The 7772-nt window shown below is 36.3% G+C and overlaps 1 long non-coding RNA gene across 3 annotated transcripts; it reads right to left on the minus strand.

Moving 5' to 3' along the window:
• Positions 1 to 517: 517 nt before the first annotated feature.
• On the minus strand, positions 518 to 7490 carry LOC110459535. 3 transcript variants are annotated; one of them, XR_002463908.1, is made up of 4 exons: positions 7451 to 7490; positions 4382 to 4576; positions 1035 to 1695; positions 518 to 585 (listed from the first exon to the last, which is right to left on the minus strand). It is a non-coding gene; the product is annotated as an uncharacterized LOC110459535 (long non-coding RNA). The 3 variants fall into 3 exon arrangements; XR_002463909.1 differs by lacking the exon at positions 518 to 585 and having other exon boundaries at positions 727 to 1379; positions 1573 to 1695; XR_002463907.1 differs by lacking the exon at positions 518 to 585 and having other exon boundaries at positions 727 to 1695.
• Between the last annotated feature and the right edge of the window lie 282 nt (positions 7491 to 7772).

Genomic DNA, 7772 nt, shown 5'->3' on the forward strand with positions numbered 1-7772 from the left:
CAAATACACGTGCTAAACCCACTCCTGTACAGGAGTCAAATGTGTTAAAAAGTCCCAAACGACTTATTCTGAAAGACTTTAAGGTCTAGATAATTAAAGGAACAGGTGAGAACGGGTTTGTCCAGCTGTGTTTGTATCTTGACGTGGATGGTTCTATGCTTTGTCTTTCAAACACGTCCTCTAACCATTCAGTTATATACTGTTTTGATCCGCCTTTTTTGGGAGCCGAAGTGGGGTTTAGCTTCATTTATACCAAGTATGATTTTTTTCTCTCACGTTAATAGAACATTATTCCATTGATAACGTAACCGGGTTACCGCTTTTTAATATCGGTCTCAAACCCCTTTTAATTATCAACTTTTCTTTAAGTAAATGATAGTTTTGAGAGATCTAACGATGTTTTTGATCACCATTCCTCAATTTATAGGGATCAACGAATATTGCAGCTCGGGTGATTGTTGCCCTTAACACTTTTTGTTGCATAACTAACAACAACAATCAACAAGTATAAATCAAAGCGTTTATATATGCCACTTTATTTCTTTAACATTTCAAATATTTCTGTCTGCAATTTCGTCGAAATTTCTAAAAATAAAAAGGTATGATTATTGTACACAAACTTCAAAACATTTTCTTCAAGTAGGTAGATAAGTGTTATATACAGGTTCATATAACTCAACCAGTTATAAATAATTATGTGCGATGTTTTGATGACTAGTACGATTTGTACTGTCACCTTCATCAGATAAATGACAAGTATAGCATATTTACACTTGTCAAATGTGTATGAGGCAATCGCCTAGACAAGTCGATTCACTTTAGTGTGCCACATGACGATCAAATCAACGTAGACAATATAATAAGTACATGATACAATGGAAAGGAAAACGAAAGAAACATTCTATTATGAACACCTAATTAAATGGATGGAATATATCACAACTATGTGAATTTCTAGTAAATTTGGTAATCATTTTTGACCCGGACACTCTCATCAATAAAGACTAAAAAGTTCATTAAGCCATTACACTTACAGTTTTTATCTACACAGCAGGTGTATCCAGAATTACAGGTCAGGTCAGTGGTCACTTTCTCGTCATCATGACACACGTGGTCGGTAACAGGAAGTCGACACTTCCCGGGACCTGTAACTTCGAGTTGTCCAATCCTTGCCTCAACACCACAAGTACCATTTGGTATGCAGCATTTTCGGCTCCCGACGCATAACACGTTCCCAAGAAATAGGTGATTTCCTAGGTCGCATTTACCGGAAGTGCAGTAGCCTGTACTTTCACACAGAGTTAAATTCAGCGGTGGAGCCGCTACAACTACCGTCTGGACACCAGTCAGAGTACCAGTATGGTCAATAGGCTTGACCACTGTAACGTGATATTTAATAATACTGATATTTTATTGAATTGTGATTATTTGCTATGGTTTATACATTATACAGGTATAATTGGTTACTTGTGAATATGTTTTTCTTGAATATCTAAGGATTCAATGAGCAGTCGTAACTTTTTACTCTAAAACGACGCAAATAATTTTCTATCGCTATGAATGGCATCCTACCTGCAAGTGTTGGTTTTACTGCCGTGTGAGGGTGATGGTGTATGGCTGACTCGATACCTGCTGCTGCAAGACCAGTCCCAGCGGCTACGCCCAGACCAGCTCCTATTGTTTCAGCTGCAGTTCCTGCAAATAACCGAACAATGATCTTTTCCTGAGCAAATCAGCCAGGAGTCTCTTTTATGTTTATTTCATTATAACGGTATTTGAACATGACAGATATACGTGCATTTACAATTTCATTTCGCAAAATAATAGATAATTATGCATGTTAAAGTAAAAGCCACAATGTAAATAGGTATGACTCATCTGCATGTTTATTCAAATTATTTACACGCTGGCTTTGTTTGACAAAACCGCTTTCTTAAACTTACTCTTACTGATTTTAGGTCTGACAACATATCTCGGACACATTGCAGTGCCCTTTGAAAGTGATCGCTTTTGTCAACCTGGCAATCTCCACTATTTCTGTACAGGAAAGACCCATTACTTGTGCCTCTGAGGTCGAAGCTGCCCTTGTAACATGATCACTGAACTCATGTGCATCAGGTCTAGCTAGGCCCAAGAGTCTTACCAACCAACCTGCAACAGCCTAGCTACCAATGGTTTGTGTGGATCAACGTAGCGCAACAGGCGCTGGTGCCAAACAGTAATCAAACATTTCCTCCGTTGTTAGAATTCTCTAAGTAGCATTTGAGGACTTTGACTACACAGATCTCAGGTCCCGCCTTCAACGTCTGGAATAACCCCTGCAAAGGGGGCTGGCCCTTTTTAGCGATTTTAAAATCGAAATATTCATCAGCTTCTGACAAGTAACGTTTGTCCATCGCACACAGTTCGAAGGATCTGCTGGCTGAATCGAAGACCAAAAGAATATTATTTTCAGTGTCAACATTTCATCAGTCAACGATTGATTAGAACCGATATCTTTCGTATAATCCAACATCATATTCTCATCCCAGGTGGCCACATCACAGAGAAGTAGGGTCTTGTACATATCATCAAAAAAGGAATTGCGGATCAACGACAGTTCAATGTCCTATAACTATAACTATCCCGTTTCTAAAAGCATTCTGACAAATAATTTACAATCTCTATCGTTCTAAAACTTCGTCTGACAAATCCATCCATCAACTCCTCCAGAGATACTATGGCCTGGTATGATTTGTGGACTAAAAGTAACTGTATCTGTGACAATTTTTTAATATCGATAATGGAGGGATGCTGGAGTGATGATGTCAAATGATCCAATATTTTTTCCAACTGTCTGGCAGGTGTTTCTCTCAGGACTACTGTTGTCTGACATTTCTTTCTGTGTGGCAGCGACAGACATCTCTACCGAGGTGACAAGGTACCCTAAAACTCTATTATGTGAGGGCACATACAAACTTCGCCCAGTTTACGAAGAAGCCAAGACGGTCTAATTACAATGCAAACCAATTGAGATTCCTCAACAACCCTTGCTGACACTGATTGAGGACTATCATACCCTCCAGGTTAGTTACCGGTGTTATTCCAAGACGTCTTTGAAAGGGGTTTACGAGTTGGATGAAGAGTCGAGGAGCAGGGAGGCACTGCTTGGAACTCGCACCATGTGTTCCCCCAAACAAACTTTAGAAATTCCCTGTGACTGAGGAAAACAGACATTGTAAAGTAGATATCTTTCAAATCCAATTTTATCGTAGGTCCCCTTTCTCATCGGAGAATTGTGAGATTTGTTATGCCTCCATCGTGTAATGTTAACATACCACTGGGCTGAAAAACTACTGGCCACAATCAGCTACTAGTTTGATTACTTGTTTCTCTTACATACCCACTATCTCCAAGGAGTTTGCATCCATGTTTGTTGTAGGAAATGACCTCTGCACTGGAGGTTGTAAAAGAGGTATCTTAATGACAATGTATATATCAAACAGGTTTTGTGTAAGCAATTATCAGTTACTTTAACCGTCATCCTAATTGAAAGTTGACTTACAGCCCAGCATTGTCACCGCCTAGTAAACCAGATTTTGATCGATCGATTTTTTTGATGGCTCTGGCAAGAGGTTTTGTACGCCGCTTGTTGCACTATACCTTCCTTACCATTGTTGACTTTGAAGGTGACCGACTTACCTTTTTTCTTTTCCAGTTGGCCAATGTCTTTTCAATGAGAGCATTATCAGGGATGAACTCTGAGAGCTTTTCCCTACACAGGTGATCTCGTCTAAATCTTATGTATTTGCAAATTTGTTTCGAATTGCCTATTCTAGCACGGAAATCGTGAATATGCATAACGATATCTTAATGAGGTTTGCGAAATGAAATCGGATTAATTAAGCATTTTGGATCAACATTTTATGGGGAAATATTGCTTTGGGTTTATATAGTGCTTTACAGTTAATAAAATATCGTTGTCAGTTTAGATGTATGGCGTGATTAGAGGGTATACTTATATTCCAAAAAGGACACATGAATATTGGAGGAAAAGGACATCTTTCAATATTTCAATGCTGTACAATTTCCAATAAAATTAATGTAACATAATTTTGTTTGTTACTATAATACTATTGTTTCTTGTTCGGAATTACAATGTGTACCGAAAGTGGTATTTTTGACAATAAGATTACACAATCCTTTGTCCATTTTACTCTTAGTATGAATATTTCAATGTCAGTTGGTATGATATTATACATTATTAAACTTTATCGAATAAAGCTTGTATCATCAACTTGATGCAATTGAATAAACTATTTCAACGTATAAAATGTGCAAGTGTTTGTTGCAATGTTTTTACTGTCATCACCCCCTCTGGAGGTGCTACTTGCATCGATACCTGCAGCAAGACCAGCGCCCAAACTTGCTCCTATTGCAGTTTCAGCTGCAGTTCCTGCAAAAGCCCTCCGAGCAAGGATTCAAGCAAAAAAGCAAACTGTCTCCTTTGCTTCTGCTCCGTTTCGTCTTTTGCCAGGGTTACACTAAGTATGGCTGCCACTAAGCACAGAGTAATGGTCTGTTTCCTCATCGTTTTCTGAAAAAACAGAACAGCGAAAATCAAAGGTGAGGTCAACATTTGGCCCCCACTTTGATTTCTTTTATTCTTTTGCCATATGTAGATACAAAAAATTTATCAATAATTGCATAAATAATTATTCATAATTACTACTGATAGCCGTAGTGAACCTCCTTGTATAACAGCAGGTTGAGTATTGGTATACATGGAGTAAGCGTAGCGAAACTTATAATTAGAAAAACATACAAATTTTCACCACATTTAAATTATAACCAATATTGTAAACTTGCCTATATATAGTTATAATGGTAGTCTATATTTCAAACTTTCCATACATATATTATCTCTACAGAATCATTTTTATGTAATATAAAAACCGGTAAAGTACTTTGTGAGCATGCCAAACAAGATCAATGCCCAGTTTAACATAATCATGGAGATTTGAGTATCAATGTTAATTATGGTAAATAACGTCACATGTTCTGTTCTTGTATCATACCAAATCACTTTATTATATTACGCATGTTTTAAAGTTATGTGCAGCAGTAAGAACTCATAAATATGTATCCTGCCAAAGTAATCTTTCCTCCGGAGAGTTACTTAAGGTTGACATTGACATATAGACAAAGATATGCAATTATAAAAAAAAAAACAATAAAATAATCTTAATAGTAAAACTATTTTACACTTTATTATACCCCCCGCAACGAATCAGCTTGTCTGTCCGTCTTTCTGTCCGTAGAAAAAAATGTCCGGACAACTTCTTCTAAAGAAATGGACCAATTTCCACGTAATTTCTTTTTCAGTCTGACCCTTTTTTTCCGGAGAAATGGCCCTTTGTTGAAAATACTTGTCCTCCACAACTCCTCCAAAACTATGGGGCCAATTTCAACGGAAGTTTACAGATATGGTAACTGCCCCCTGACATTGTGCATCCAAGTAGTATGTTTTCATTCCGACCCTTTAAAAATGAGTTGTGGCCCTTTGTTGAAAAATTCTTTGTCCGCCTCATGAACTACTGAGCCGATTTCAATGAAAGTTTACAGATAGGGTAATAACAGGAAGTATGCCAGTGACATATATACTTAAATAATTGCTGGTGGGAGAATATGGATTGATTTGAAATGCTTTGCTTTCGTTAGCCTTTAGCTTACAGATCTGGTTAATATAGGAACGGGGATATTGCTCATTCATTATATGACAAAATATGAAAGAATATTATTTTACATCGTTAACTCTAAACAAATAAAGCAAGGAAAGATATACTTGTCTTAGTCCCCATACAAAAACAATATTTTAGCACATATGATTTTTGTGACCTTGAACGAAGATCAAGGTCATCAACGTTTACAAAACTTCAATCCATTCACATGAACAACCTACTTGCCAAATATCAAGCCTCAAGGACCTTTGGTCATGAAGAAACACAAGTTAAAGAAAAAGTGGAAAGAAAACTTATTTTGAATCAAAAGTGTTATATGACAAATTTACCGGTTGTCAATATTTTTGAAATTCCTGATGTTGAAAGATATAACAAGTATGAAAAATAGACTCGGTTTAGAACTATGTATGTTAACGTGTCAAAAATGGAAATTCTCTCACATATTTTTCTGCTTTAATCTTCAATAAAAAGAACACTTCTTTCTTGACACACGATGATTATATAATTTTATAGTAATTGTGTTATTTAAATGCTCTTGGAGGAATTATATTACCGCACTTTTAACACCCACACAGGTGTAAGTCAATGAGGTCCCATTTATCATAAAATGAATTCTGGAACTAACTGTTCTTGATTTAAGCTTCCTAAACCCATACCTTTTTGGATTTATCTTGTTTTGAAATTCCAAGCGGGGCCGACGATAATGTTAAATCTCCATAGGCGTTGACTGTACCTTTCGCTAGAACATGTGGTTGGTGCGTCATTGTTAGCACTTCTTAGTTTTCCTTTTTCTTCCTTTTCAAAACCCCGTCCACACTTAATGACCATCTGAATTGTTAAATACTACTCAAATGTGACCACTCCTACCACATTGCTGTACACATAGCGAAAAAAGTGTGCATTGAAAGGAGGTGTTATCGTGTGCTTTAAAACTTTTAATAAATAAGATTTTCGACCAATTACGAGATGTTTGTGTAACTGTCATTTGAAGTCGAGTTTACTGCCACCGGCGATCTCTTGTTGACAAAAATGATCTGATTACCTATGCTTACGTCGGCAGCTGGAAAGTAAGAGGCATTGGGTGACAATACTCTAAACCATTAATGCGAAATTACCGAAAAACAAATAAAAGCAAAACTAAACACCAATATGATCCAAAGCTACGGAAATTTATAAGAAAAAAATGTTTTCACAATTATGTCAACTTTTGTATCTGAATAATATAACTTTTACATGACAACAAAATGTTTTGCATATGATACACTTAAACTTATCAAGAATAAAGATGGATTTTCACTGAAATAATATAAGACATTATTCCTTTTACTGGATGAACCAGTCTAGGGCAGCGTATTCTGGCCACTACATAGATACGTTTATCTTGTACGTAAAACATACTATCTTGTACGTACAACTTATGATACGGGGATCCTAAAGCTGCAAAAAAATATGTGCTGAATGGAGATAACATGAGAGTAATGTTAGATAGAAATATACATACACTTGTATGTTATTTAGTTTGCAGTGTCAACTAAACAACATTTTGAAAAGCATCAGAGGGTAATATTTTTCACCACACCCTATATTATTTCCATTGCATACCTTATACTGATAAATCTTTTGTGTTGCAGTTATTGTTTTCCGCAAAATAATACAAGATATACCACTGAGGTTACTTCTATGCATTACCTGCTTAAACGAATCTAAAATTGTGACAGAACAATACTCACTGTATACACGTAATCCTTCTACTAAATCGTCGTTCTGTCGTCTAAATTTGAGGTTTTTGCCCTTCGCCTCGCTTTATATAATACTAAAAAGGAAGAGAAAATTGACATCTGCGAGATAATTTAAAACGTTCGAAACATAACCATCTGTGAATGTGTTTGTACTTCCATGGCCATTACATATTAAAAAACTAAAGTATTGTTCTGTGTACGATAATGTTGGGAATACAACCATATGCAAAAGGGCTCATACTTCCTTGACAACTTGTTGTTTTTGATTTTGTTTTCGACGCGAATAAGACTATGAAAGGGTTCTTAACTATTT

Source organism: Mizuhopecten yessoensis, unplaced genomic scaffold, assembly GCF_002113885.1.
Source record: "Mizuhopecten yessoensis strain PY_sf001 unplaced genomic scaffold, ASM211388v2 scaffold10107, whole genome shotgun sequence".
Classification (NCBI taxonomy): domain Eukaryota; kingdom Metazoa; phylum Mollusca; class Bivalvia; order Pectinida; family Pectinidae; genus Mizuhopecten; species Mizuhopecten yessoensis.